At 35.2% G+C, this 8,634-nt stretch overlaps 1 pseudogene; it reads left to right on the top strand.

Moving 5' to 3' along the window:
- The first annotated feature begins 1,238 nt into the window (after window positions 1-1,238).
- Window positions 1,239-2,978, top strand: LOC138306227 (uncharacterized; annotated as a pseudogene).
- The last annotated feature ends 5,656 nt before the right edge of the window (window positions 2,979-8,634 follow it).

The raw sequence follows: 8,634 nt of genomic DNA, 5'->3' as shown, positions 1-8,634 counted from the left end.
TATCGCCTTCTAATGTCTGTTTTACTACAATCGTTGGTAAAATGGAATCGAGTGGTTGGATATCAAACACAATATAACGTCCAATTAACGATAAAACAGTTCTATTTAAATGATATGACTTATTACGCAATACACATACCAATCAAAGACCACAAAGGCAACGATAGACATATAATAATGATAGATACAATTATCATAGTTTGTTAACGTGACTCGGAATGACTTTATATACAGTCTGATTGTGCTGACGTGCGTCGATAACTAGACCAAAACACGGTATAAACGTTTTAAATGCATTGGGAGGTAGATCTACCTGATATTTATACTCAATAGACAAAACACTCCAGGAGAAAATAACTATTTAATTGTCATGGTTTGTACAGGTTATTCAAATTAGTCTGTATCTAAGAGATTTAAAGGCCTGGGAAGGCAGATCTATACATTCTGTATATGGCTATTAGAAGGATGGTTTACTCGGTATGAACGCATCTTTGTTACAGTGAATACCGCATCAAAAGACGTGTAAGTCTACGGGTGATTGTTTTCTTTTGGGAGTACGGAGGAAGTTAAATATGATAAAAACATTCCATGGCTGGAGATATTTCCATGTTTGGAAAGGTTCTATTCGCCATGACAGATTTCATATGCAGCAGTGATAAGTATCAAACTTATATAAACATTTACATCGGCATAAATGTTTGTATAAAGAAATCATTTACTGTACATGATGAAAATGAATTTATATAGAACATTTTGGACAGCTATCTAAAGAATGTGGACTTAAAAAGACAGTTAAGGGTATATGTCGGATAAAATATACAATAACATTACAGTTTGCATATGCAGCAGCGAGATAGACATATATATATCACACAAAAGGATTTGCTTGTATAAAAAGTTTAATGTTCATGATGAAAATGAATTCAAAACGATCCATTTAGACAACTGTCTTATGAAGAAGGTGGTCTAAATACAGAGAAAGACTTTATTGTATATGTCTGATAAATTCTGACTTCGTGATTGGTGGACATGACGACATTTAGGTCTATACACAGATACTCTCACACGACCAGGTAGTATCTGACAACACCTTAACTGTACGTGTGTTTCTATCAAGTATTCGGACACAACCAGGACGCTGATTTTCCGTCACACAATGTGTCTGAAAGCAGTGTAACAACAAGGAAATCGTGACTTAAAACTGAATCGAGACTTGGTGTGTCTGAACGTGGTAAAGGTTGGTAATATTGATCAATGTACAGAATTTCATTTTAACCATTTCTTGTGTTGTATTTGAAATGGACAAGTTTTATTGGTCATCACAATCATTATTTTATTGACATTAGGAATCGTTTAAACTTTTCAAAGTGATATCTCTAAAACAATGGCAACAGCCAAAATAGAGCTCCGTATCAAAGGACAGACATCATGTCTGCACCACAAAGGGAGACAACTGGAATTGTATTGTGAAAAATGTGAGGAACTCGCCTGTGTGAAATGTGTTTCAGGAAATCATAAAGGACATCGACTGTGTGACATCAGTGAAATCGCTGATCAAAGGACAAGAGACATTAGAGACTTCATAGACAAGACAGAACACAATGAACTGGTACAAGTCCGGAGTTACATCGTCGACGCTGACACACTACTTAAAGACAACGACAGTACGTTTGATAGACTATCTAATCAGTTGAAGACACAAACCGAGAACTTGAAAACACAGCTTGACACGCTATTAACAGAGACGATCTCTCTTTATCACAAAATGAAAGAGGACAATGCCAAGCTCATTCAGACCTACAAACAGAACTTGCAGATATACGAGATAGAACTCAAACAACAGATACAGGAATGTAAGACAGCACTACAGCAGGGCTCTCCTTTAGAAATATATGACACCGAGTGTGAAATAGATCCCCAGTTACATCTTCCTATAAAACCTGTCTTAGAAACTGGCTGCTTTACCCCAAACCAAAATCCTCGGAACCATCTTGAACTGGCCATGGGGAACGCTATCGCCACAGGTCAAGGTCGTACTATTACTGACCAGGAAAGGTCAGTTACAACATCAGACGACCAGCAACAACGCTCTACTCAACAACATTCAAAGGAAAGCAGAGAGAAGCCAGTGACTAGGAACACACTACAGATAGTGACGATGATGTGGAAGTCTCCATGTTCCATTAGTTCTACATGCCCCACTACTGACGACAAGGCCTGGACCAGTAACGGCAGTAAAATATTAACTCTCCTGGACACGGTACTGTTATACAGAAGGTCACACACCATGTTTGGATCAATGATATCAGCCTTTCTCCTACAACACAAAGATTGTGGGTATGTGACGACCAACACAACATTCTGGAGTTGGTTTCAGGACAGTTATTAAAACGATTCATGACAAAGGGACGGCCAATAAGTGTTTGTGTCACAAATACTAGCCATATCATTGTATGTATGTCCAATCACATCAACAAATACACCACAAAAGGTCGGATTGTACGCACTACAACGTTTGCTGGGAGTGTGGAACCAGTTCATCAAATGGTCACAGTGTGTCATATCACTAACAATGTCGCAGTGACTTATAGCAGAGTGTTTTCTCGTGATGTTGTAGACGATCGTGTTATCGTGATGGATTCTAAGTTCCAGGAACTGTTTGTATACAGAGGTGAGATATCCAGTACAAATACACCATTTAGGCCCTGTGGTATAGTGTATGATAGTCAGGGGAACATCATCATAGCCGACCGTGATAATAACAAGCTCCTACTTCTAACTGGAGCAGTTGAGCTTCTCAAGATTATATATACAGACAGTGACAATGCATTGGCCGTAGGTATCGACAGACAAGACGTCCTATGGTCAGTGTTCCGGTCAAAGTATAGGGATGACCATGTTAGGATCCTACAATACAGCAGTAAAACATAGACTTGAAGTGATCGGTGGCATTGACTTACCGTGGACACACGTGGGTATACTGAGTGACATTGACTTACCATGGACACACGTGTTTATACTGAGTGACATTGACTTACCATGGACACACGTGGGTATACTGAGTGACATTGACTTACCATGGACACACGTGTTTATACTGAGTGACATTGACTTACCATGGACACACGTGGGTATACTGAGTGACATTGACTTACCATGGACACACGTGGGTATACTGAGTGACATTGACTTACCATGGACACACGTGGGTATACTGAGTGGCATTGACTTACCATGGACACACGTGGGTATACTGAGTGACATTGACTTACCAAAGACACACGTGGGTATACTGAGTGACATTGACTTACCATGGACACACGTGGGTATACTGAGTGGCATTGACTTACCATGGACACACGTGGGTATACTGAGTGACATTGACTTACCATGGACACACGTGGGTATACTGAGTGACATTGACTTACCATGGACACACGTGGGTATACTGAGTGGCATTGACTTACCATGGACACACGTGGGTATACTGAGTGACATTGACTTACCAAAGACACACGTGGGTATACTGAGTGGCATTGACTTACCATTGACACACGTGGGTATACTGAGTGACATTGACTTACCATGGACACACGTGGGTATACTGAGTGACATTGACTTACCATGGACACACGTGTTTATACTGAGTGACATTGACTTACCATGGACACACGTGGGTATACTGAGTGGCATTGACTTACCATGGACACACGTGGGTATACTGAGTGACATTGACTTACCAAAGACACACGTGGGTATACTGAGTGACATTGACTTACCATGGACAAACGTGGGTATACTGAGTGACATTGACTTACCATGGACACACGTGTTTATACTGAGTGACATTGACTTACCATGGACACACGTGGGTATACTGAGTGACATTGACTTACCATGGACACACGTGGGTATACTGAGTGGCATTGACTTACCATGGACACACGTGGGTATACTGAGTGTCGAATGATGTTTGTCACATTGTATCAGCTTTATAGGGTATACAGGCAGATGACTGTAAAATGTTATCTGTATACCTCGAAACAGACTACTCTGTATTTTTATGATCTGTGGCTGAGTCAAAGTGTATGTTCATGTTAAAACAAATATTATACTTAACTCATTGTCTCTATAGAGGATCTTACATGAGTGGCTATGTGATATGATGAAATAAGTTCAATAATTTGATAAAGGCTCGTGGCATATCAAAGTATTTAAAGATGCTCCACCGCCGACAGAGCATAAATGATATTCATCATTTGAACAATAATTGGCGTTTAATCTTGTATATATATGCTTAATTAGCACAAAAAAATAACATAAAATAATTTAGTTCGCCTTTGGTGCATGCGCAATCATTACTACTTCATTCCATATAGGATATAATGCCACGGATTTTTTTCGGGATGCAATTAATCATTTTTCATATTTTTAACTTGTAGTAAAATAAGAAGCTCAGACTTTTCAATGGTGGTAATGGTGTAAAGTAAGTAATTTTTGTAACTGAAGAAAAAAACTGAATCGTCTGTTCCTGTTTTTGATAGTGAAAAAATACCATTTGTCAGCGGTGGACCATCTTTAACGAATTTGATAAATTTCACATCATATAGTCACGAGTGTAAGATTATATTTATCACATACCTTTTTTTATAGAAATATAAGTGAAACTTTTTTTTTTAATTTTAATTCGTTATAAAACAGTAGAAATCCGGCTCCAGATATGACGTTTCCGTCTACTGAGACAATCATACAACGTCATATATATACTATGACGTCAAAACTTCCTGTGACGTCACGATAGTATTATTACAATGTGTCTTACGATATTTATGACATGACCGTATGACATGGCTACACGGGCCAGTTATGTGATAAATTTACATTTATCAAGTTCCCAGTGCCCTAACATATATTGTAGATATCATATGCAATTAATTTTACTTTATCGAAGAGAGAATGTTATTTGTTGAAATTACATATGATTTGTTTTCATCTTGATTAATTATGAGCATATAAGAAGTCAGAAATAGTAACTGGTTAGTTGAGCCATATTGTCTAAACAATGACTTTTATCTTATATTCAATTTGGTAAAATCAATACACCATTGGATCAAGTTGAATGTATCATGAAACTGGGACCAAAATAGTTTTCATTAGACAGATACTAATATACTTGATTGATTGTATGTGTAACATGTTTGCTAATAATAGCATATTTTTGTTTACTGCAAAAAAGCACTTTTTCAGGACTAATTATGTTGTATTCGTATTTCTCTTTTACATGTAAATAAAATTTGTTTTCGTTTAAAGTAAACCATCGTTATGTTATGTTTTTAATAATTCTGCTATTTTTTTTTATTTACGAAGACATTTTAGGCGACAGATACTTAAATGCTTTAATATACTTCAGTGAACAATCTTTGGTGAATGATTATTGTCGCCAAATAAGATGGTTTTGGTAGATGGCATTGTGATTGCAATATTATTACGTTCACTGGCAAAAATTATTGTATTCACACGCAATATCGTGAACGCAATAGTGTTACGTGCGTATGAACGCATTATGTATGCGTGCGAACCCTATACGTTAGCTTATGAAAGATAGCGTGGGCACGTCAAGAAAATATTGTCCTAAATTTCGATATCTTGGATATATAATGGCTTATTTGGAATTCGGCGTGTATGGGCCCTTATTAAACACGCCAAAAGAACGGTATAAAAAAGCTGAAATTTCACTTTGTTACTCAGTTATCGCTATCATCGCTTTTTGCATATACATACTAGAAAGTGAATGCAGCAACATGTTTTTGTTTGCATTTTAATAAGGTATGAACTTTATGTTTGTATTTATTTATTATCTATTTATGATAAAGAGCAATTTATCAACACGCAATCGATTACTAATACAGTAAACCCTCGATAATCCGGACGCCGATAGTCCAGGAAACTCCAATCCGAACTAAAATGCCAGGAAACGGATTTCTGTAACGTTATAGATACTTACTAGTACAGATACTCCGTATCCTAATCCGGAACTCTATTTGGAAAACGGAATGGGTTTTTTTCATTAATAAGAAACTTCGCAGGTAATCTACCACATTGCATAAACAAACAGTCCAAGGCACATTGTATATCAGGCAATCGTAAAGAACCACATGTTTTTGTATTCAATAAAATGTGTGAAAAAGTGTATGTAGGTGCACTAGGCACACGATAAAGACAAACTTAAACAGACCAGGATTTCACTACACCCATTTTGGTACAACAACGGCAAAATTCCCTGACACGAAAATATGTGTTACGTTCGAACACAGTACTGTCGCTAGATTTATCTATAATTGGTGTTACGTTACTATCGTATATACGACCATATAATGATTCTTTATATTATTTTATATATGATAGTTACACCATATGAATTAAGAATTTGGACATGACCTGATTTGATAATGCACACCTCAGATAACACTTATCATTATATACATATATCCAGAGAACATATCACAACAGGTACGCTGTGAGTGATTATACATAATTAGTTATTAAAGATCTGCTCTGGTGCGGTTTCAGTCTCCTTGAATGTCTCGTTTAACAGTAAGCAAAAAGAGGTTTTGTGTTTTTCTAAAACTAATTGCCTTAATTTGTAGCAAGTTGCAATATAGAATATATATACAAAATAGACTTATATTGCATGCAGATTTTTATACACAAATTTAAAGAAATAAGCATTTAATTGTGGAATCATAACCTATTTTGTTTATTTTTTTTTTCATTTAGTGAATTTTTAGGGAGAAATGCTAAAAAAATAATATATTTTTATCGGGACAAAAACTCAAGCACATTGACCCCCTTTTATCATGATGGGTTTAGAAACAGCAACTTTATTTATGTTGAGAACATTTTTGTGGAGCGTTGAATCTGCCAAAAATTGAAAAAAAACAAGGTATTTTTATCACCAAAATTAAAGGATAATAATGTAGTATATTCAACTGTTCTAAGCAAAAAATAATGGGTTGACTGTGTGATATTATTATTTTTGATCAGACAAATAATTTGCAAAATACTACTTTTAGATTGTTAATACGTGTATGCCCAAAACAGTGAACTTGAGGTAAAATCGCAAATGGTTCAAAATCAAGCACACCACACTTTTATTTTTATTACATTTTTAACTTTGGTATGAAATTCCTCTTTCCAAAATTCTATATTAAAAAGCAAACTAGTCATTAGAAAATTTTGATATTTCACCAGGACAGATATTTTCTTTTTAATTTTTTTTTTTTATTTTTTTTTTTATTTTTGAAGAGATTTTACATGGGTACAAAAAGCATTTACATATGATATTCAATATTCATTATTTAAATCGTAATATTCATTTATATACTTTGAACTTCTCTAATACTGTAAACCAAGTTATTTACAAGGGTTGCTAGATATAATGCACTCTCAAGGTGTTCATTGAAAAAAACAAAATTTACTCTCTCTGTAGATATGCATATATGTATTATATATATTAATTAGTTATTATGTGTTTTCACATATATATAATACTCGACTGGATTATATCAAATCATCTGAAAAGAAAAAAACAAAGTGGTTTTACAGTACCAGGTATTCCCTATACAATATGATAGTAATTTTCTTGAGTTTTAATTGAACGATCAATGACAGAAATTTGCAAGTTGCACCCTTTTAGAAAAGCAAAAGAAGAGATTAAGTAAAAAAGAAAAATAGTAGAAAGAACTGAGAGAAGGAAGAAGTGGCAATGGACTGAACTGACAAGGCTCATTATTCTCTATGAGATTTATAAAATCATATGTAAAAAAATTAGATACCACACCAAGATCATGCAAAAAGAAATTAAAGTATAATAAGAGAAAAAGTTTAAAAATTTCGATATCTTGGATATATAAATGGCTTATTTGGAATTCGGCGTGTATGGGCCTTTATTAAACACGCCAAAAGAACGGTATAAAAAGCTGAAATTTCACTTTGTTACTCAGTTATCGCTATCATCGCTTTTTGCATATACATACTAGAAAGTGAATGCAGCAACATGTTTTTGTTTGCATTTTAATAAGGTATGAACTTTATGTTTGTATTTATTTATTATCTATTTATGATAAAGACCAATTTATCAACACGCAATCGATTACTAATACAGTAAACCCTCGATAATCCGGACGCCGATAGTCCAGGAAACTCCCAATCCGAACTAAAATGCCAGGAAACGGATTTCTGTAACGTTATAGATACTTACTAGTACAGATACTCCGTATCCTAATCCGGAAACTCTATTTGGGAAACGGAATGGGTTTTTTTCATTAATAAGAAACTTCGCAGGTAATCTACCACATTGCATAAACAAAACAATCCAAGGCACATTGTATATCAGGCAATCGTAAAGAACCACATGTTTTTGTATTCAATAAAATGTGTGAAAAAGTGTATGTAGGTGCACTAGGCACACGATAAAGACAAACTTAAACAGACCAGGATTTCACTACACATTTTGGTACAACAACGGCAAAATTCCCTGACACGAAAATATGTGTTACGTTCGAACACAGTACTGTCGCTAGATTTATCTATAATTGGTGTTACGTTACTATCGTAATATACGACCATATAATG

Source organism: Argopecten irradians, chromosome 13 (genome assembly GCF_041381155.1).
Source record: "Argopecten irradians isolate NY chromosome 13, Ai_NY, whole genome shotgun sequence".
Taxonomy (NCBI): Eukaryota; Metazoa; Mollusca; class Bivalvia; order Pectinida; family Pectinidae; genus Argopecten; species Argopecten irradians.
This window is presented reverse-complemented; position numbering and strand designations above follow the sequence as displayed.